Source organism: Notamacropus eugenii, chromosome 5, assembly GCF_028372415.1.
Source record: "Notamacropus eugenii isolate mMacEug1 chromosome 5, mMacEug1.pri_v2, whole genome shotgun sequence".
NCBI lineage: Eukaryota > Metazoa > Chordata > Mammalia > Diprotodontia > Macropodidae > Notamacropus > Notamacropus eugenii.
The window spans coordinates 61,218,247-61,241,431 of NC_092876.1; the positions used below are offsets into that span (position 1 = coordinate 61,218,247).

Sequence of the window (23,185 nt, forward strand, 5' to 3'; positions counted from 1 at the left end):
GTGCAGGTACAATTCAAAAGTACAATCATCTAAACTTAATTGCTTCTTAGCATTGCCACATTTTTGTAAATTTTGACCAACTCCCCATTATCAAGATACCATTCTACTGATCCCATGAGTAAATGCCAATAGAATCTATATTTAAGGCTTCATTTTACTCTGTACACTCCCAGTTTTAGCAGTTTAAATAGCTAGCTATTTAAATAGGAGAGAACATTCAGAGTTGGAAAAATAAGTGAAGAGGAAAATTATTTTTAGCTTCAATGGTAAAAGGTAAAGGCAAAACCAAGTCCACCCCACATGAAGAGAAAATGTCAAAATTTTTAATTTGTCTACCTAAAAAATCCACCTTAAATTCATCACCTTTACTATCCACCCTCTCTTTATTCACAAGACGGTAAAAAATTAAAATATCAGTCTCAACCAATCCTAATACTTTTCAAGTCCCTCATCCTAGGATCTACTAAGAAAAAGCATACACTGATTCCCAGCCCTTTGTGTATAGTCCAATATAAAGCCACAAAGCTCACCAAGCCTTGTCACATAAAGGACGGCAATCTTTACAGGTTGACTTTTCCAGCCAAGAACAGGTTACTCATCAGCTAGCTTCCCTTTATGTTAAAATGCTAAAGTAATTCAAAAGATACTAGGAATGAGCCACTGAAATGACAAGCTACTTATTAGTTATAAAGGAACCTTCCATCCCAGTATATTGCTCCATTAGGTGGGGAAGCAACTAAAAGATATCAAGGAATGTTTTCTAATAAATGTAAAGTGTAAGAAGACTGCTGGACCAAAGCTGAGTTCTGATTTGCTGAAGCCATAGCAGCCAGCTTTCCCACTGTAAAGCACTAGGGAGAGCTACCAAAATGAGGCAAGTTTCACATGAGCAACACATGGTTCAAGTATATGCTTCACTTGGAATTAATCTCATCAATGAGAAGTCTTTCATTGAAGAGAATCACAGAAGACAAAACCATTGTGAAATCTGTATACATATCACAGGGCAAGGCAAGTAAGCCACTGTGTTTATATCAAAGTGTTAAAAATAACAACATTTTAAAAAGAGTGAAAATGGCACTTGAAAGAAAATTAACCAAAACAACGGACAACAAGGATTCAACAGGAAAGGGATGCTTCTTTCCCCAGTGAGGGGTACCACCATCACAGGCATGAATCAACCAAGGGTGCTGGGAAACACTCTCAGAGTCTCAGGACATTACAGATGTCTGCAAGTTCCCTGATTCCCTGTCCTTCCCTCAAACACCCTCCTTTCCCTCTCTAAAACGTTCTGTCATCCACATGGATCATGAGATGAAACAAAAAACCATCCATCGGATGGTCAATTGCATCGATTTATGGTTCTACAGGTGAACCGGTACCTGATGAAATATTATTCTGAGGTTGGTAATCACTAGAAAATCCCGGCTTTGCTGGAATTGACGTTTCATTTATTAGACCTTACAAGACCTTGCCACCCACCCCCAAATCAAATGAGTCTGAAAATTCGCGACCAAGTCCCACTTCCCAGCCCTGAAAACGAAAAGACAGCACAGACAAGGCAGACTCCAGCAAGCACTCCATTTCCATGAGGATCCTTGAATTTCCTCTAGACCTCAGGCCTACCAGAAGCAAATTAAAGACTTTTAAACCACTCAATACAACACCACCCTCTCCAGCAGTGGGAATTGGGGGGGATGAGGGGAGCAAAGGAAGAGTCATTTCGGTTTCCTCTTCCGCTAAAGGCCAGGGAGTGGGAAGTGTCCAGCCTAACATTTCTTTCTCATATCCACTTCTATAGCCACCACCTGACAGCTCCCCGATCCCCCAAAAAGAAAGCCGGCTTGGGGGGCTGGGGAGGCCTGCGGCTCGTGGTCCTACATGTCTGTAAACCCACTTACCTCCAGCAGCGAGCTGGTAAGTTTCAGGCCAGCCCCAAAGGACATTTACAAACAAAAGTTTATTGTCCATGAATCAGGGGCCCGGCCCGCTAGGGGAAAGCCCAGCGAGGCCCCCCGGGGCTGGATGGGGAGAAGAAGGGCTGTGTCCTTCCCCCACCCGGCCGTCCCATCCCTCCCGGTGCGGCGGGGCGGGAGGGCTGGTCCTCCAGGGAAAGCCTGCTTCGCCTTCCCCGCGGGCAGGGCATGGGATGGAGGGGGGCAGGACGGGATCCCCGCAGTGAGGGGGCGGGGGACACCGCACACACACACACACACACACACACGCACGCACGACCCCCGCCGCCCCGGCGGCCGGTAGGGCCGAGCCCCGGACCCCGCGGGCGGGCAGGTGAAAAGGATACTGTTGGGGCGCCTGGCTCTGGAGGGCCCGGAGGTTCGGGTGCGGGGCCGCCGCCGCCGCCGCCGCCGCCGCTGCCGCCGCTGCCGCCGCCGCCGCCGCCGGGTGAGGGGGAGGCGGGACCGCGGCCGCCGCCGCCGCCGCCGCCGCCACGGCCGCCGCCGCTGCCGCCGCCGCCGCCGCTCCGGGGGTGCCGGGGCCGGGTCCTCCGGGTCCTGCGGGGCCGCCGGGGCCGGGGGCTCCCGCTCCCCCTGCTCCTGCCGCTGCTCCTCCCGCCGCCGCCGCCGCCGCCGAGCCTGATTTCAGAGCCGGTTTCTGCGGTAAACTCATGGCAAAGCGCAGCCACCAACCCCCCCAGAGGCGGAGCGGGAGCCGGAGCGGGAGCCGGAGCCGGGGCCGGGCCGGGGCCGGAGCGGGCGCTGCGGGGAGCGGGGGCCGGGGGTGGCGGGGGAGGAGGAGGAGGAGGAGGAGGAGGAGGAGGAGGAGGAGGAGGAGAGGGGGCAGGGGGCCCGGGGGGGGCGCCGGGACCGAGAGCAGGAGCAGGAGGAGCAGAGGGGAAGAGGAGAAGGAGGAGGGAGCCGGGGCCGGCCCCACACGCCCGCCGCCGCCGGCAGCAGCAGCAGCAGCCGCCCCGCGGGCCAGCACCACCGGCTGCCGGTCTCCGTGACAACGCGACCCCGGGGGAGGGGGGCCGGACCCGGCGGGGGCAGGAGGCGGAGAGACCGGACCTTTCACGGCAATATCCTCATGGGCCGGCGGCGGGGGGTCTCTCTCCCCCTCCCCGGGGGAAGCGGCGCCCTTCGGGGCAGCGGGACTCGGGCGATGCCGGCGGATTTTCTTCACTCAACGAGCTGAGCATCCAACATGGCGCTGCGGCCGCCTCCAGCAGTCCGGCAGGACGGCTGCTCGGCAAACTTCGGGCCTTTTCGGAGGAGCTCGGGGAGGCGGGGAGGAAGGAGGGGGCGGGGGGCTGGGGAGGCGCTTCGGCTCTTTCCGGAACGGGCGACGAGTCGGGAGGGTTCGGACGCCTCTCGGAAACGCTCTGGGGCAGGCTCGTGGCCTCCCTCGGGAAAGCTCGGGAACGGGGGCGGGGTGGGGGGGAGGGGTGGCGGCTCTCCTGGGACCGCGGAGGCAGCGGAGGGAGACCCGGGAGGCCCCGGCTGCGGGGAGCGGCGGCGCGGCCCCAGGCTAAAACCCAGCCCGGGAGAACAATAAACAGCCCTTCGCCGGGGGACCGCCCAGGGGCGGGGACGGTCCCGCAGAAGCCGGCCCGCGGGCCGCAAGGGAGCTGGCCCCGGGGCCTGGAGACCGCGCTTCACCCCGGACCGCTAGCTCCCGGGGGCTCTACCTTCGGGCATCGGGTGCGCCCGCACCACCGCCCTAGAGGCGGTCATCCCCGCCGGACACGGGGGGCAGAGTTCCTTGACTGGCAGAGGTCACACGAGTAAGGCAAGGAGGAGGAAGGTCGGAGCTGAAAAGAACCGAGCAGGAAGCTGTCCCCAGTCATTAATCCTCGGGTTGGCACGTCCCCTCCGTGCCACGGGCGTGCCACTCGGTAACCTCTAGGGTCAAATCAATATAAGGTCTATGGTTGCCTCTCCCGGCTTCTTAACACCAGATGCACCCCCACACACTCTGAGATCCGCTGACAGGGGCCCCTCTGCTGTACCTCATGCAAGACCCTCCATCACCCATCTCTGGGCATCTTCACTGGTTCTCGCCCACTCCCTCCTCATCTCTGCCTCCCGGCTTCCTTCAAGCACCAGCTACAATCCCACCTTCCCTGATCCCCTCTAATGCTAGGGCCTTCCCTCTGATGATCATCTCCAGCTTATCCTGTACATATCTTGTGTATGCCTGGCAAATGCTTGTTGATTTTTTGACTTGAGGATTATAAACTTGGAGCTGGAAGCTATCTTAGAGGTTATCCTAGTCTAGTTTCTTAATTTTATAAATATTTATCATTTTTATGAATTTCATAAATTATATGAATTTTATAAAATTGATAAATGTGGAAATTGAGACCAGAACGGGTTAAATGACTTGCCCAACTCGGAATAGGTAGCAAGTGGCAGGGCAAGAATTTGTCAAGCCCTCACCTTCCGCATCCAACAGCATTTCCTAGAACCAAGATGACTTCTATCCGGGAGGGGAGGAGGGCAAAAGAAATGACCCATCTTATTCGAAAGTATATAAGGAAAGTCAGTGAAATATAAGTGAAGAGAGAGATAAAACAGAGAACAGAAGTGGAGAGAGAAGATAGGTTGGGATTCTGGGTCTGCCACTTGGTTTTAGGACAATCACGTTCTCAGCTTTGCTTTGTCTAACTTGGGAAACTGGGAATAAATGGGCAGCATGATATAATGGAAGGAGCCCTGAGTCAAATACTGTTTCTGCTCTTTAGGTACCCTGAGACTTGGAACACTTGGTAACCTACCTTCTCTAGAACTTAACCATATAAAGCACTTTCCTCATTACCCTGCAGGTGAGTGCTAGAATTATACCCCTTTTTCAGATGGGAAGATGGAGGTCCTCTGGAGTAAAGGGATACAGTATTTTTTTGAAGAGGATTCAGATGCCAGCCTCTTGACTGGCATTCTACTAGAGCATTTTCTTTTTTCCTGTTTTTCCCCCCTTTTTACTCTCCATTTCAAATTATTTGAGTAAAGAGTTCCAGGTTATGACACTATGTTACAGGATCATGGATCTAGAACTGAAAGGGACATCAGGAGGGGGCCCTCTTATCTAGTGCCATAGTCTAAAGATGAAGGGACTAATACTCAGGTTAGGTGACTTGCCCAATGTCACACCACTGGTAAACATCACAGTCAGTATTTAAACTCAGCTCTTCTGTCTACACAATCAGTGCTCTTTCCACTATCAGTTACTCAGTAAACATTTATTAAGCTCCTGCTATTAGCCAGACACTGTGCAAAGCTGTAGGGACACAAACAAAGGAAAAAGCTAAGACAATTCCAGTCCTCAAGGAGCTCCCAGTCCATTGGGGGAGCAGCATACAACAGCTATGTATGAACAAGTTATTTACAGGCCAAATTGAATTCCAGATGTTTCCCCTTACTTTAGAACTACAACACACCAAACCTTGTCCAGTCAGCTTCATGTTTCCACCTTCATTCAGATTGTAGTTGCTTTCTGGTATCTTCAAAGTCTCCCCTGGAGACCTGGTAGCATGAAGAGAAAGACTTTTGGGGCAGACAGAAAGAAGTTTAAAGTCTCCAGTTCCAATTCCAGCTTGGATGCTTGCCAGTCATGTTTTCTTGGGCAAGTCACTTACCATTCTAGGCCATAGCTTCCTCTGGTGAGAAGGCTGGATTAGAAGATGTTGAAGGGCTTGTCAATATTTCAAATACTCATCGATCTGGGATCTTGTAGATAGGAATGTTCTCTCCAGTGATAGAAACCACAAGCCATCTTGGGCAATTCTTGCCTATATCTTGCCTAAATTCACCACAGAGGATCAGTATACTCAGTTTGCTAAGGGCCTTCCTCAGTTTCTCCTGACCTCCAGAGGAGGCAGAGAGAGATAGAGGAGAGATACCTAAGGAAGCATCCATCTAATGACCAGTCACCCCTTGCCCTTGCCATATACATGCTCCTCATTTTCAGGCCTTCATTTCCCTATGACCTCTATATTTCTCTTCTCACATCACCCCGTTGCCTTCTGCCACTCTCTCCTCCTTTCTTCTCCCCTGTCTCACATGAAGAAATGGCCCTTCTCCTGGCCAAGATAAAACCCTCTACATAAACAAGTGATTCCACTTCCGTCTATCTTTTCCATTAGATTGCCTACTCTGTCTTCTCTCTTTCCTTGTATATTCACTTTCTCCCTACTGCCTACAAGCATACTCAGATCTCTCTCATCCTTAAATAAACAATGTTCAATTGATTCATCCATATCTCTCCTCCCTTACATGGTAAAACTCCTCGAAAAAGCCATCTACAGTAGGTACTTCTGTTTCCTGTGCTCTCATTCTCTTCTTACCTCACAGTCTGGCTTCTGACCTCATCATTCCGCCAAAACCGTCCTCTCCAAAATTACTCATCATTTCTTAATTACCAAATCTAATAGCTTTTTCTCAGTCCCTGTCCTTCTTGACTTCTCTGTAGCCTTTGACACTGTCAATCACCCACTTTTCCTTGGTATTCTCCTTTCTCTAGGTTTCCATACACTATTCTCTTTGTTCTCCTCCTGCCTATCTGACACTGGTCCTCAGTCTCCTTTATCTGGGTCTCTTCATCCAAGTCATGCCCATTAAGTATCAGTGTCCTGTGGGGCTTTACTTAGTGTCTTCTCCTTCTACACTATTTCGCTTGGTGATCTCATCATTCAATGATCTGCTGATCATTGCTGATGATTCTCAAATTTATTTACCCGAGCCTAACCTCCAACTGCTTATTGATTATTTCAAACTGTATGTCCTACAGACATCTTAAACTGCAATGAATTCATTGTTTCCCTTCCCTTCACTCTTCCTAACTTCCTTCTTACTGTGGAAGATATCACCATCCCTCCAGTCATGCAGGCTTGCTTGCTAAGTGGTATCCTCAATATTCCTCACTCTCACCCTCCAGATCCAATCTGTTGCCAAAACCTGTTGAACTTGCCTTTGTAACCTCTCTCTAACCCTTACCTCCTTTTCCTGTCTTGACGCTACCACCTGCCTGGGACAGACCCTCATCATCACCTCCCGCCCCTCTGGATTATTACGGCAGCCTACTGCTTGGTCTCCCTCCAGTCTCTCCCCATTCCAGGCCTTCCTTCATTCAACTGGCGAAATGATCTTTCTAAAGTTCAGATCTAATCATGTCACCTTCCTAGTAAATAAGTTCCAGTGGCTCCCCCTCACCTCCAGGATCAAATAAACATAAAATCCTCTGTTTGACCCTTTATGACCTGGCCCCCTCTTACTTTTTCAGTCTTCTTACACCTTGCTCACTGCTAGATCACACATATTCTATGATCTAGGGATCCTGACCTCCTTGAGGTTCCTCATACAATCATCCATACAGACATCCATCTCTCAATTCTAGGTATTTTCTCTAGCTGCACCCCATGTCTGAAAGGCTCTCTTTCCTCATCTCCACCTCCCAGGCTCTCTGACTCCCTTCAAGTCCCAGCTAAAATCCCTCCTTCTATAGGAACCCTTTCCTGATTCCCCCTTAATTCTAATGCCTTCCTCCTATCGATAATCTCCAGTCATCCTGTATATAGCCTAATTGTACATAATTGTTAACACATTGACTCCTCCATTAGCCTGTGAGCTCCGTGAGAGCAGGGACTGTTTTTCTGCCCTTTTTTTTTTTTTTTGGTATCCCCAGCTCTTAGTGCCTGGCACATAGTAGGCACTTAATAAATGTTAACCAACTGACTGAGCTCCTGAAATCCCTGGCCTCTTTCAAGATTCATTTCAAATGCCACCTTCCACAGGAGGCCTCCCTGATCCCCCCAAGTTCCAGAACCTTTTCTAAGATTCTGTCCATCTACTCCAGAGTGTCTTAAAAATTACTTTGGTTTTTTTTACAAGTTTTTATTCTCTCTCTCATTTTTCCTCCCCCCAATTGAACATTTTTTAACCTTATTAAAACACACACACACACTAACACACGCACAGTTCATCAAAACAAAAATGTCCCACTGGCCACATTCAAAAATGCATGTCTTGTTGTGGATTTTAAGATCCTCACTTCTCTGGCAGAAGGTGGGTGGCATGATTATCTTTAGCCCTCTGGTCTTGTGGTTTATAATTGCATTAATCAGAGATCTAAAGCCTTTCAAAGTTGTTTTTCTTCATAAAGTTGCTGTCATTTTGTAAATTTTTCTACTTCTACTCCCTTCCCTCAGCATCAGATCATAGAGGTCCTCCCAATTTCCTCTCAGACGGTCCATTTTGTAATTTCTTATGGCACAATAATATTCCTGTACATTTATATTCAAATTTGTTCAGCTATTCCCCAATAGATGGTCACCCCCTCAATTTCCAGTTTTGAGCTAGAAATCTTTTTATACATAAGGGTCCTTCTTTTCTTCCTTCTTTCATCTCTTGGGAGTATAAACCAACTAGCGATACTGTCTTGAATTAAATACTGTTTATTTACATACTGTTTCCTTCGCAGGTAAGCTTCTTGAAGGTAAGGACTATTTTTGCCTTTCTTTGTATTGCCAGAGCCTGGCACATAGTAGGTGTTTAATAATTTGACACATCCTTTACTTCTTTTAAGAAACATTTACCTCTAAAATCTCATTCTCCTTTCCTCCATCAAAATGTACTTTCATGAAAAAAAGAAAACGAAAATCATTCATACAGAAGCATAAATGACTGATAAAGTCACCGTAACTCCAGTATTTTAAGGAACAGGCTAGAAGTCTTCAACTAAAGAATGAAGAGGTAGAAACTTAGTGTCTCTGGAACAAGTACTTGGCAAACAAACTACTTTTGGGACATTAAGTAGGTCATTTTCACTCTCTATGCTTCAGTTTCCTGATCTGTAAAAGGGGAAATGTGTAAGACTACATGGTCTGTAAATTCCCTTGTGGGATGTAACTTCAGAGAAACATGAAAAGACTTGTATGAACTGACACAAAACAAAGTAAGCAGAACCAAGAGAATCATATATACATTAACAACATTGTCAAAAACAAACAGTTTTGAAAGACTTGAGTACTCTGATTAACCCAATGACCAACCAGGATTCCAGAGGATTCAGGATGAAATGTGCTACCCACCTCTTGATGGGTTATGGACTCAAAGGGCAGACTGAGACGTTTTTTGGACATATCCAAAGCAGGAATTTATAAAGTATTCTGAAAACCTTAAATTCTTGTTCAGTTATGGGTTTTACTTGACTGCATATTTGAGACAAGGATTTTGTTTTTCTTTTTTTCTCATTGGGGGAGGTAGAGAGGTAGGAGGGAAAGAATAAACATTTTTATTAATTGAAAAAATTTTAAATTAAAAAATTAGTTCCCTTCTGCCTTTCTGATCTTAGGAGTCCAATGAAGTCCTAATGGTGGAATTACTGGTATCAGCCAACACATTAGCTATATATCAATTAATCAATAAACATTTAGTGCCTTCTATGTACCAGGCATTGTGCTAAGGGCTGTTTTTGTCTTTCTTTGCATCCCTAGTACTTAGCACACTGCCTGGAACATAGTAAGGGCTGGATAAATGTTTCCTGACTGGTACTGGGAAATGAATGGGGTGCAGAAAGACCAGACAATATCAGTTCTCCAGTCTACTCATGGGTAAGAATGGCATCGCTTGCTACACCCCCACATCCTACCCAGGACTACATGCCACATATTTGCTTTTTTGTTTTAAATTTGTTTTAAATTCAGTATTATGAGCCAAGGTTCCCATTTCTATGACAATTCACAGGTTACAAAGTAGCATTCTTCCTTCACATTACTCCCTGAGTAGCATTCCTAATGTAGATGAGGAAATTGAGGCCCAGAGTGACATGTGTGAGATCGTACAAGTGGATGGCAAAGTCAGGACTAGATCCAAGGTCTACTGTCTCTGCAGTCAATGTTTGTTACACAGCCCAACTCTGCCTCCCTTTGCTTCCCTGAGACCAAAGCCTCCTGACTGGCCTTCAGAGGTTCGCTGCCTTATCTCTAGGGGCCACTCCTGCTTCTTGACCACAAACTGTAGGAAAGGAAACAAAAAACATATAGATGACTCACTGGGCATGGCTCCATTACAGGATGGATAGGACACAACTCAGTCAAGCCCTTTGTTTGGACCACCTTCACAACTGTTACAGACGGCTACATGGCTGATTCAGCTGGAATGAGGCATAGGGATTCAGTTGGAAAGTGATGGGATGTTATCGCTGGAGGCCTTAGGGATGATCTAATCTAGCCCCTTCATTTTACACATGAATAAATGCAATACAATGTGGAAAGGGCATTGGATGTGAATTTGAATCCAGTTACAAACTGAGTGAGAGGCAGCCGGATACCATGGCTAGAGCACTGGGCTTGGAGACAGGAAGACTTAGTTCAAATCTCCCCTCAAACAATCACTAGCTATGTGACCTTGGACAAGACACTTAACCTCCATCTGCCTCAATTTCTCACCTCTAAAATGAGGGGGTTGGACTCAATGACCTCTAAGGTTCCTTCTGATTCTAAATGGAGCCTCTCTCCTATGTTATTGGGCAAATCATCTGCTCTGTCTAAACCTTCCTCATCTATAAAATAGGGGAGGGAGTCAGAAGGCTACAAGATTCCTTCTTATTCTAAAGTCCTGTGCTTTTAAGTATTTGAATAACTGGCAAGGACAAGAGGGTTGTTCTTCTTGGTCCCAAGGTCATGAACCAGGAGCAATGGGCAGAAGTGACAGGGAAGCTTATATCAGCTCTACGTGAAGAAAAATTTTGCAACAATTAGAGCTGTTCAACACTGGATGGGGAGTGAGCTCCCTATCATTGGAGGTTTGTAAGCAGAAAATGAATCATAATTTGCCAGGGATATTTAGAGAGGATTCTTGTTCAGTTACTGGTTGAACTCTTCCATGTATCAGCTTTTCACATACTTAACAAGAAATCATCTCGCCCCTCCCCACCTCAAGTCATCTTCAACCTATCCTCCTATGGCACAAACTCAAGACCCTAAACATGACCATCCTAAGCTCTTCGTTGACTCTAGCTTTTGAATGTCCTTCCTAACATATGAGTCCTAGAACTGAACTCTATGTTTCAGATGTGGTCCAGCCAGGTCAGAGTACAATGGGACCACCATCTCCCTGGTTATAGACCCTGGACCTCGCTAGGCAGATTAAGAACTAACTAACTGGTTTGTTTTGTTTTATTTTTTGCTTTTGTTAATTGTGTGTCACACAATTAAGTCAACTAATAAGCTTGTTATACCAAGTTTCTCAGGCGAACTGCCATCTAGAGTTATCTGAGTTGATTTTTTGAACCCAATGCAAGAATTTACATTTGTCCTGATTACATTTTATTTTATATTATTCAGTAGACTAATGCCTGCCAAGATCTTTACTGGAATCCTGACAATGTCATCCAATATGTCAACTATCTCTCCAAGTTTGTGTTGTTTGATAATTTCAGAGGCATGCCATCTAGTCCTTTCTCTAAATTAGCAATAAAAAATGTTAAAGAGCATAGGGACAAGCACAGATAAAGTCCTGGACCTGGAGTTAGGAAGACCTGGGTTTGAATCCAGCCTCAGACCCTGGATAAGCTACTTAACAGCAGTGTCCCCATCTGTAAAGTGGGAATGATAATAATACCTCCCTCCCAGGGTTGTAGTGGGGATAAAGTGACATAACATTGGTAACAAGGCATAACAAGGCAAACCTTGAGGTGCCATATGAATGTCATCACCATCCTCATAACATTATCATTAGATAACTCTTTGTGAACTGACACTGCGCCATTAATGTCTTCTCTTTGAGTTAAGACATTTGATCAATTTAACTGTAATATAGTTTTTAAAAAACACTTCTATTTTCCCCATAAGAATAACAAGAGACTTTATCAAATCTTTTGTTGAAATCAAGGTAAAATATATCTATAGCATTTTCTTCCTCTACCAATTGATTTAGAGGCAGAAAGGACTTTGGAGACTGTCAAGTCCAACCCCCTTGCTTTATACCTGAAGAAACTGAGGCCCTGAGCAGGTAAGTGACTTACTCAGGGTCACACTGCTCGTAAATGTCTATACCAGTCATTATACTATATCCTAGGGAAACAAGGACCCAAATAAAGCTTCTTGTGCTCAAGTTGCTTACATCCCATTTAATATTCTTAAGTTTTGGAACCTTTGACCTGTTTTCCATAAAACACCATAGATAAGGTGGGGAACTGCAAAAAGACCAAAACTACAAAACTTCAAACCAAACGTAGGGCATCTAGTCCTAGCTCTGAATACTTCTTAGCTGTGCCAAATTGTTCAGTCATTTTCAGTCATGTCTGACTCTTCATGACTCCATTTGGGGTTTTCTTGGCAAAGATGCTGGAGTGATTTGCCCTTTTCTTCTTCAGTTCATTTTACAGATGAGGAAACTGAGGCAAGCACAGTTAAGTGACTTGTTCAGAGTCACACAGCTAGAGTTTAATTTGAAGTCAGGTCTCCTGGACCTGGAGCACTATCTACTGTGCCACCTAGCAGCTCAGCTGTGTCAAGACAAGTCAACAATCATTTATTAAGCACCTACTAGATGCTAGGCTGCTACTGTGCTGATAGCTGGGAACACAAATGCAGGCAAAAAGACAGTCCCTGACCTCAAGAACCTTACATTCTAGTGGGGAAGAACAACACAGAAAAGGAATCCATAAAGAAGGTACCAAAGTGGGTAACTTATTCTTGTTGGGAAAACAGAGGTTTTGGGGTTTGTCTGTTTTCTTTGTTTTAACAATATTACAGTTAAATTGGTCAAATGTCTTAACTCAAAGAGAAGTCATTAATGGTTCAGTGTTAATTCACAAAGAGATATCTAATGATAATGTCATGATGATGATGGCATTCTATTTTTTTAAATTAATTAATTAATTTTTTAATGTTCTACCATCACTACCAAAAAACTTAGATTTTTACCCCCCCAACCTACTTCCCACCACCCCCCTCCCTCCCCTAGATGCCATACAATTCTATATAGGATCTACATATACTTTCCTATCGAATACATTTTCACTATGGTCATGCTGTGTAGACGAGCTAAAATAAATGGAAGAAATCATATGACAAATCAAAACATAATACACACACACACACACACACACACACACATGATCTGCTGCATTCTGCGAATGAATTCCATAGTTCTTTCTCTAAGTATGGAAGGCATTTTGCCTTAGAAGACCATTGGGAATTATTATTATTATTATTATTATTTAAGTTCTTATGTTATTACGAAGTTCCAAGTCTACCAGAAAAAACTCTCGCACACTGTGGTCATTGCTGTACAAACAGTTCTCCTGGTTCTGCTCCTTTCGCTCAGCATCAGATCATATAAGTCCTTCCAGGCCTCTCTGAAGTCTTCTTGTTCATTATTTCTTGTGGCGCAATAGTACTCCATTACATTCATGTACCACAACTTATTCAGCCATTCCCCAATTGATGGGCATCCCCTTGATTTCCAGTTTTTGGCAACTACAAAGAGAGCCGCTACAAATATTTTTGTACATGTGGGGCCCTTTCCCACTTTTATGATCTCTTGGGGATACAGTCCTAGAAGCAATATTGCTGGGTCAAAGGGTATGCACATTTTTGTAGCCCTTTGGGCATAGTTCCAAACCTCTCTCCAGAATGGTTGGATGAGCTCACAGCTCCACCAACAATGAATTAGTGTTCCAACTCTCCCACATCCTCTGATGATGGCATTCTTATGGCACTTCAAGGTTTGCAAAACACTTTACATGGTGGACAAGTCTGGAGAGTCAGGGGTGGACCTGGGAGAGGATTGAAGGAGTCTGCTATGAATAGGATAAGTCATTTCCCTTTTCTGAGACCCAGTTTCTTCATCAGTAAATGGAAAATGATATTGATACCATCATTTTCTCACAGGGGAAATCCCCTTGTAAAAGTACTTAGATTTATGAGCTATTATTCCACCCATTAAAAAAAAAAACCCAAAACTCCTTCCCCTTCAGTGCTTCCAACACACCCGGAGAAGCCTGCCTACAGCAGGTTTCTCCTGTTGTCACTATGTTTGACATTCAGTTCCATGGGTCCATTTCACTCATTTCACTCAGGAACAATAGGGATAATGGGCAAAGATGATCCAGACTCCTCATGATGGAGGTAAGGAGGGCTCTCTCCATGAGACTTCAGGCCACACAAAGGTAGAGTCCTTATAGGGGGGATTCCATGAAAAACTCTTTCACTCACAGGCAGCCCTTATGGCCAGATATGCCCCAAATGGTTCCCATGACGACCGAGCCACCAGAACTCTATATAAATATGCGTGTGTGAGCACGCATGCATGGGCATCCATCCACCCAGAGATGCTCAGAAATAAACTCTTTGCACATTTTTTCCCTTTATAGATACAAAATAACCTGGAAGGATTAACGGTTGGAGGAAAGAACTGAAACAAAATTATACAACTGTGCTTTCTTCCTCTGGTGAAGTTTCAGCCAAGCAAACTCTGCCATGCCCCTCATCCTGACACTACAATCAATCACAGGATATTACAGGATCAAAAGATTTAGAAATGGGAGGAAATTTTGAACATAGAACTTCAGAACTCAAAAGGACCTTAGATAATTGATTGTCAGAGTTGGGAAGGGTCTTCTATTTTATAGAATATAGGATGTCAGAACTGGAAAGGCCCTTAGAATGTAGAGTATCAGACTTGGAAGGAATTTTGGAGCACAGAATGTCAGAGCCGGAAGGGCCTTTAGAACACAGGATGTCAGAACTGGGAGGGCCCTTAGATGTCATCTAGTCCAACCCCCTCCTCATTTTACATAAAGAAAAATTGAGGCCCAAAGAAGTCAATCAATCAAAAAAATATTTATTAAGCATCTACTCTGTGCCAGGAACTATGCTAAGCACTAGGGATTTAAAAAGAAAAGGCAAAAGACAGTCCCTGCTCTCACAGAACTCACAGGCTAGTAGGGGAGACAACATGAAACAACAACCAGATACAAAAAAAGATATATGCAGGATCATTTGGAGATTATTAACAGAAGGAAGGCACTAGAATTAAGGGGAAATCAGGGAAGGCTTCCTAGAGAAGGTGGGATTTTAGCTGGAACTTGAAGGGAGTCAGGGAAGCTGGGAGACAGGGATGAGGTGAGAGAACATGGAGGACAGGCAGAAAAAATGCCAGGAGGGTCTTTTATGAGGAACAAGGAGGCCAGTGTCACTGGACTGAAAAGTGTTGGAAAGAGGTGCAGCTAAGGGGCACAGTGGATAGAGCACCGGCCCTCGAGTCAGAAGGATACAAGTTCAAATCTGGCCTCAGACACTTACTAGTTAAATAACCCTGGGCAAGTCACTTAACCCTAACTGCCTCTCAAAATTAAAAAAGAAAGAAAAGTATGGGGGAGCAGGGATGGCAAGGGAGGGTCTAAGGTGTAAAAAGACTAGAAAGGTGACCAACAGAGAATTTTACATTAAATCCTGGAGGTAATAGTAAGCCAGGGGAGTTAGTTGAGTAAAGGAGTGACATGGTCAGACCTACATTTTAGGAAGATCACTTAGACAGCTGAGTAGAGGTTGGTATGGAGTGGGGAGAGACTTGTGACAGGCAGAGCTACCAGAATAGTCCAGGGGTAAGGTGATGAGGGTCTAAACCAAGTTGGTGGTACTATCAGTGGAGAGAAGGGGACATATATTAGAATGTTATGATGATAATACTGACAGACCTTGGAAGCAGATTAGATGTGGAAAAGTAAAAGAGAATAAGGTGTCAAGGAAGTCATTCACATTCTAGGTAACTAGGAGGATGGTGGTACTCTTGACAGTAATAAGGAAATTAAGAAGAAGGGAAGATTTAAAGAGAAAGATGAATTAAGTTTTGGGTACTTTGAATTTAAGATTTCTACGGCATATTCAGGTCAAGGTGTCTAATAAGCATCTTACTGGAGATGTGAGGGTAGAGGTCAGCAGAGAGGTTATGTCTGGATAAGCAGATTTGAAAATCATCACCATAGAGAAGATAATTGAATCTATGGGAGGTGATGAGAAATAGTATAAAGAGAGGGAGAAGAAAGAATGAGACCTATGGGACCTCGGGATTGGAGGTCATGACCTGGACAAGGATCTAGCAAAGGAGACTGACCAGAAGGAGTGTCCTAAAAACCTAGACAGAACTGATCAGCAATGTCGAAGGTTGCAGGGAGGAGGAGGAGAACCAGGACTGAGAAAATGAGGACTGAGGACTTTGGATTTAGCCATTAAGATATCATTAATAACTTTGGAGGGAGTAGTTTAGTTAGAAGACTGTAGAGAGTTAAGAAGAGTGAGGGACAAGGGCCTTATTCTAGATGGCTTCCTTAAAGAGTTTTACCACAAAAAAAGGAGAGATATGAGGTGGCAATTACTGGGTACAGAAGTAAAGGATTTTTGAGGTCAAAAAAGATATGGGCACATTTGTAGATGAGAGGAAAACAATCAGATGACAAGGAAAACTGAAGTGAGGGGGTAATCTCTTAGAGAGGATGGAATGTAATAGGACCAAGTGTGCATGTAGAGAGTTTTGCCTTGCCAAGGAGAAGGACCATCTCATCACATGAAACTGGGGGAAAGTCAGAGATAGCAGGAGAAGATATTGGATGGTATAAGATGAAGACACAGTGAGAAGAGGAAGGTTTTAGTGAATGGCCTCAATTGTTTCAGTGATATATGAAGCAAAGTTCTCCACTGAGACACTGGGGGAAAGGGAGTTATGAATGGTCCGAAGAGGAATGAAAAACTTTGAAGCTGTCTCTGTGGGGAATGGGATATTGAATTGATTAGGGAGGTATAAAAGGATTGCCCTACAGAAGTGAGGGCCCAGTTAGGATTACGTAATATAAATTTGTAGTGGATCCAGTTAGTGATTTTCTCCAACTTCATTCAGCATCAACAGATAAGTAGAAGTGAAGGTGGTGGATAGTGGGAGTGATCCAGGGCTGAGGCTTGGCAGGGGCTTAGGGGCAAGAAATTCAAAAGGATGCAATGTGAAGACGGTAAATCACCTGCCCAAAGTTACATAAAATATTAGAGCTGTGTCTGGAATTAGAACCCAGGTAACCTGATTCCCAACTTTGTCTTCCTTCCACCACTCTAAGCTACGTTTTTCCCTCTCCTGCACCCTATCAACCTTTCTTTTGGTTAGAGGAAGGAGTTGTTCCTGCCTGCTCATCTCTTGCAAGGACCAGTATCTGTTGCACTGTCCATATGGACTTTTTCAGTTAAGCAGTTCAGTCTCCATAACTGAACAGAGGGTTGGTCATCCTTTCATCCACACCCTCCTTATGCAATGAATGCAAATGTAGAAAATAAATTCAAGTTAGTTTCCCACTAATAGAAAATACTTCCTTCCATTGCCACAGACTGTATTGTTTAACCCAGGTCAGCAGTGTTCCAGAGATGACAAGGTGACAGAATATGGATGACTCAGAAAATAATACAGATTACAGTATGCTTCTGCCAGTGGGTCAGGAGTATAATCAATCACAAGAACCAGATCTATAAAGGGCCTTCTTCCACAGCTCAGATCTACTTCTTTGCAGATCTTCCTTTCAAGAGGGGAGGCCACAGAAGTTCGAATTCATTGATTGCTGTTTGTATACCTTTAACAGAATGAAACAGAAACAAGTCAAGTCAACAAGCATTTATTCAGCACTTAATTTGTGCCAAGCACTGGGCTAATCTGGAAATACAAAGATAAGCAGGAACAGTCCTTGTCCTCAAGGGTCTTATATTCTAATGCGAGGAGATGACACATAGGATGAAGCCACAGAAAGTAGGGAGGAGAGAGAAAGTATCTCAGAAAGTATCAAAGTATCTCAAAATATTTCTAAAGATACTTCCTTCTCCTGGTCTTATTCACATATTCACAGAAGGCTGTGACTAATCTTCTGTCTCCTCCCTGTGCAGACTAACAGCATTCAAATGTGGCTACAGCACCTTTAGAAGAAGTTTTCAGGCTGCATCTTCACAAGGATTGCTTCCCAGGATGGTGGCTGTAAGGACTGCAGTAAAAATAGGACCAGTGGCCTGGGTGATGCTGACAATCCTAGGGTTCCTGTGTCTCCCTGTTGGTGGCAACTGGTCAACAATTGGTAGTAGTGAGATCAAGACTCAGCAGTGGAGTCCAGAGAGGAATGAAGACATGGCTGGCCTGGGCACTTTTCTTAAAATGGAAATTCTGGAAAGAACACACCATTCAGAGGAAGGGGCAAATGGGGGTGGGGGTGGGGAGTGAACTTCCAGAGTGGAAAAGTCAGACTCTGGCCCTGGAATTGTCCCAGGATGACCTGTCACTGATCTAACTCAGGCATGGAGATGTCTGAGAGACAGGGCAATCCTGGGTTGCTTGGAAATCTCTCAACCTCCTCAGAACATTAAATCCAGCCATGTCACAGCCCGTCCAAGTGCCTAGCCTCGTGAAATAAGATGTGGTCACAGTTTGTGCAATGGAAATGTGTCCTTCTCAAGTGACAGTTTCTCTCTCTGTATCTCTCTGTCTCTGTGTCTCTCTGTCTCTGTCTCTCTCTTTCTCTGTCTCTGTCTGTCTGTCTGTCTCTGTCTCTCATTTGCAGAACCCAGAGCAATCCTTCAGCCCCAGGAATTGGCGTCAGGTTGTTTGGTTGTAACTAAAGCTCACAGAAGACCCCTCAGATTGAGCGAATCAGAAAGAAGGCTGACCTTAAAGCCAGGCCAGCAGGAGGATCCTGACTCCAATGCTTACAGAGCGTGACTATGAGTAAGCCTCCATTTTCTTAGCTGTAAAATAAAGAGTAAGAATCCCCAAAGTCACACAATTGGCAGGCGTGGTATTTTAATTCAGGTCCTCATACATTCTCCATATCTCTTTTTTTTCCTCACTGTAACAAAAGGTAAAGGAATTAGATTCAAACCACAGCACTTCTGTTCATTATCTGTGGGACTCCTTGGGCAAAAAATTTCTGTTTCTCCAGGCCTCGGTTTCCTTTTTCTAAAGATGGATTTGGACTGTATGACCTTTAACATCCCATCCAGATGCAGAACCTTGATTCTAGGATCTACGTATCCAGGCTGGGAAATTTCAGTTGATAAAAATTGGAATTAAGAGGCATCTTTAAAGATCCCACCCTTGTATCTTTCCATTTTACAGAAGGAATGGAAGCTAAGAAAGAGGGGTAGTTAACAGCCCAAGATCACCCAGATGCAAGTTAGTAGAGGCATTGTGTCTGACTCTAGCCCCAGCTTAGGACCTCATACAATCCTCCTCCTGGGTGGGAGTCAATCTGAGGCCAAGACTTAGTGGGTGCCTGGAGTTTGGGACCTAGGAGGCTCCTATGATAAATACTAATAAAAGCCAATAGATAATTAAAATGAAAGGCTTTGAAGGAAGAACTGTGGGCCTCTCTCAGCCCCTGAGTCTGGAGCCTGAAATAGAGAATGGAAGCCATCCATGGAAGGGTGGGGAAATGGTGCTGTCTTCTTTCCTCTCTTGCCCTCTAGTGGTTTCCTGTGGAAACTGTGTCAAAAAAGCTGTGGCCCTAAGCAAGTAATTCCTGATTTTAGGGAGGTGCCAACCACAAATCCACAAAGCACTGGGCCTCTGGAGCTCTCATTTTCTTCTCTGGCATTCAAAGAAGCCAGCTCTTAGCACTTAGAAGGTGCTAATTCTGATCTGTTTGCAAAGTGGCAGTCATCCGGTAAGGGTAGGAATGGGAGTAAAGGCAGGGGTAGGGGTGGGGTGGGGTGGGGTGGGGTGGGTAGGGCAGTAGTATATTGGAAGATTTTGGAATAGGGGCTCAGAGGCTCAGATACAGACACACCCAAGTTCAAATCCCAGCTATGCCAATAAGTAACTATGCCAACTTATTATCTTTGTGAACTGGCTTCCCAATTCAGCCTCTGTTTCCTCATCTATAAAATGAAGAAAGTGGATTCTATGACCACTACCACTACCCCTCCACTTTCAACTCTATGCCTGTAATCTGGATTCAAATCCTGGTTCTGATGCTGACTACTTGTGTGACCATGGCCCAGTTACTTAGCCTCTCTGGGCCTCTGTTTCCCCACCTATAAAGTGAAGCTGACCGTAGCTTCTTCCCAGGGTTGTAAGGAAAATGGTAAAAAAATGGGAGTTGTACCATTTGTTGAGCCTTGGACACTTTTCCCTTTTATACAGACTGACTCTTTATATCCACAGGCCAATCAATACAGACTCATGGACTGTGCCCCCAATTTCTCTTGTCTGCCCCAAAAATATTTCTAAAGACACTTCCCTGTCCTGGTCTTACTCACTTATCCACAGAAGGCTGTGACTAATCTTCTGTCTCCTCCCTGTGCAGACTAACAGCGTTCAATTTCTTAATATCCTTCTTGATGCCTGATCTCCAATAATCCTTTTTAAAGTTTTTTTTTGGTGAGGCAATTGGGGTTAGGTGACTTGTTCAGGGTCTCACAGTTACTAAATGTCAAGTGTCTAAGATCAAATTTAAACTCAAGTTTTCCTGACTCTGGAGCCAGTGCTCTATCTACTGCACCACCTAGCTGCTCCCCAATAATCCTTTTAGTACCTCACTCTTTGACTAAAATGTTCATACTCTTTGAATGACTGCATAAAGCATTTATTAAGGTCTTACTGTTTACGAGGCACTCTACTAAACACTGGGGATGAACACAGAAAAGCAGGTCAGCCCTGCTTCCATTCTAATTGGTGAGATCACGCATTGATTGACCAATTTTGACCATTTGACAATTTCAAGGACTTTGGTGTCAAAACTTTCTTTCTCAGTCTTCAGTAAATGTGGCTGTAGGGGCAATGAGGTCGAGCATGGATAGAGCACAGGCCCTAGAGTCAGGAGGACTTGAGTTCAAATACAACCTCAGACCCTAGCTGTGTGACCTTCGGGAAATCAGTTAACTTTGATGGACTCCAAAAAAACGTGGCTATAGCACCTTTAGAAGTTTTCAGGCTGCATCTTCGCAAGGATTGCTTCCCAGGATGGTGGCTGCAAGGACTGAAGTAAAAATAGGACCAGTGGCCTGGGAGATGTTGACAATCCCAGGGTTCCTGTGTCTCCCTGTTGGTGGCAGCTGGTCAACAATTGGTGGTGGTGATCATTTCTCCCCTCAATAACAAGTGTGGGAGCTGGGCTGGGGGCAGGTCTAGTGGTGGTGGGAGCAGTGCTGGACTATCTCCATTAGGGGCTCAGGGAAGATGGTGCATGGGTACATGAGTACATAAATATTATTGTGCTGTAAAAATCCATGAGTATGAAGAATTCAGAAAGGAACTAGGATACAAAAGAGGCAGCCGGAAAAGGGAGAACAAGTGTTCATTAAGAGCTTACTTCATGGTAGGCGTTGTGTTGAGTGCTTTACAAATATTACTAAATAACTCTTCTGATCTGATCCTTACATCCCTATGAGATAGGTGCCATTATTATACCCATTTTACATTTGAGGAAATTGAGACAGGCAGCAGTGAAAGACTTGACCAAGGTCACATAGCCAGGAGACTGAATTTGAACTCAGGTCTTTCTGAGTCCAGGCTCTGAGCTCCTATCTACCATACTACCTAGCTGCCTAGATGTACGATAACTGCAGCAATGTATGTGGAAAGAACACACAAAAACCAATGAAACTTAATGCCAATTATACAGACCAAGCCTGGACTTGAAGAGGACATGAGAAAACATATCTCCCTCCCTTCAATGAAGAGGTGGGGACTAGGAGTATGGAATAATACATACACTATTAGACTTGGCTGATAAGTTGGCTAGTTGTTTGATTTTTCTTTCTTTTTTTTCTTTGTAACTAAAGATAGCTCTCTGAGGAAGAGACGAGGTATATATTTGGAGACGAAGGTTGTTTAAAAATGAAAGATATAAATTAAAAAACAAACTTTGCTTTAAAAGGTCCTGGAGAATATAATCAAAGCATTTGGAGCTGGAAGGGTCCTTAGAGTATCTCTGATGGTCTAGATAAATAATTCAGTCTGGACAGGTAGTCCAGAGTTGTGAATCTGGCCCGAACCAGATTAAAATGTCATTGGGAAATATTTAACAAAAACAAACATTTATTTATTTATTTTAATTAAGTTTATTGATTTAAACAATTTAACAAAATAAATTTATTTTCAAATTGATTAACAAATTATTTAACAAAATCACCCTAATTATTATTTAATTACAAAATATAATTACATAAATTCTGCAGAATATAATTATAATAATTAACAAATTATTTAACAAGATAAATTTATTTTGATATAATTTGACAAAATTACCCTAAAAATACAATAAAACATAGATAATATTACATTTTAAAATTAAGTCAATATGTGGCCAGCAGGGATTCTAATGCATGGCCCCCATTTCTACCTGAGCTGATGCCACTGGTGTAGTCCAACCCATTTATTTTAAAGATGAAGAAATCGAGGACCCAGAGAGGGGATCTTGCCCAAGGCCACATAATAATAGCTCATGTTTATATAGCACTCTCTGTGGGGAGCTTATCTGTTGCTTTTTAGTCATTTCAACCATGTCTGACTTTTCGTGACCCCATTTTGGTGAGTTTTCTTGGCAAAGATACTGGAGTGGTTTGCCTTTCCTTCTCCAGATCATTTTACATATGGAGAAACTGAGGCAAACAGAATTAAGTGACTTGCCCAGGGTTACACAGCTAGCAAGTGTTTGAGGCTGGATTTGAACTCATGAAGAGGAATTTTCTTGATTCCAAGCCCAGTGCTCTATGCACTATGGTATCACCTAGCGGGCTAACTCAGGGGACAACATGAATAAGAGGCACCCAGGACACTGAAGGGGATGCTCAGACCTATCTGTGTCCAAGGTATTTAAAGTCTGCAAGGTACTTTTCCTATATCATCTCCTTTGGGCCCTACCAGAACTCCGTGACTTAGCTATTAGAGGTATTGTAATCCCCATTTTACAGATGAGGAAACTGAGGCTAAGAGGCTAACTGACTTACCCATATTCCCACAGCTAGGAAGGAAGGATCTGAATTCAGGTCTTCCCGACTTTCAGTCCTATTCTCTATTTGCTGTGCTTCCCTCACACCACAGTTCTCTCTCTTCCCTAAAAGTCTGTTCATTTTCCTTTCTAGCACTGGACTTGAAGTCAAGAAAACACAGATTTTAAACTCCGTCTCTGACACCAGCTGTGTGACCTTGGGCAAGTGACTTAATCTCTGTGTGTCTCAGTTTCCTCATCAGTAAAATGGGGA

General features: G+C 44.4%; 1 protein-coding gene and 1 long non-coding RNA gene across 12 annotated transcripts in view; one reads left to right on the plus strand and one right to left on the minus strand.

Annotated features, from left to right (window-relative positions):
- The window catches only part of EIF4G3 (eukaryotic translation initiation factor 4 gamma 3), a 386,245-nt gene extending 383,855 nt beyond the window's left edge, over positions 1 to 2,390 (minus strand). For 9 of the 11 annotated variants that reach the window (XM_072609173.1, XM_072609167.1, XM_072609172.1 and 6 more), the window contains exon 1: positions 2,303 to 2,321. The gene's annotated coding sequence lies outside the window, so the exon portion shown is untranslated. Of the gene's footprint in view, positions 1 to 2,302 lie in introns of all 11 variants that reach the window. The other 2 variants (XM_072609175.1, XM_072609170.1) reach the window with 2 other exon arrangements.
- On the plus strand, positions 1,756 to 18,368 carry LOC140504362 (uncharacterized). Its single transcript, XR_011967076.1, has 2 exons — positions 1,756 to 1,917; positions 17,879 to 18,368. It is a non-coding gene; the product is annotated as an uncharacterized lncRNA (long non-coding RNA).
- Positions 18,369 to 23,185: the final 4,817 nt, after the last annotated feature.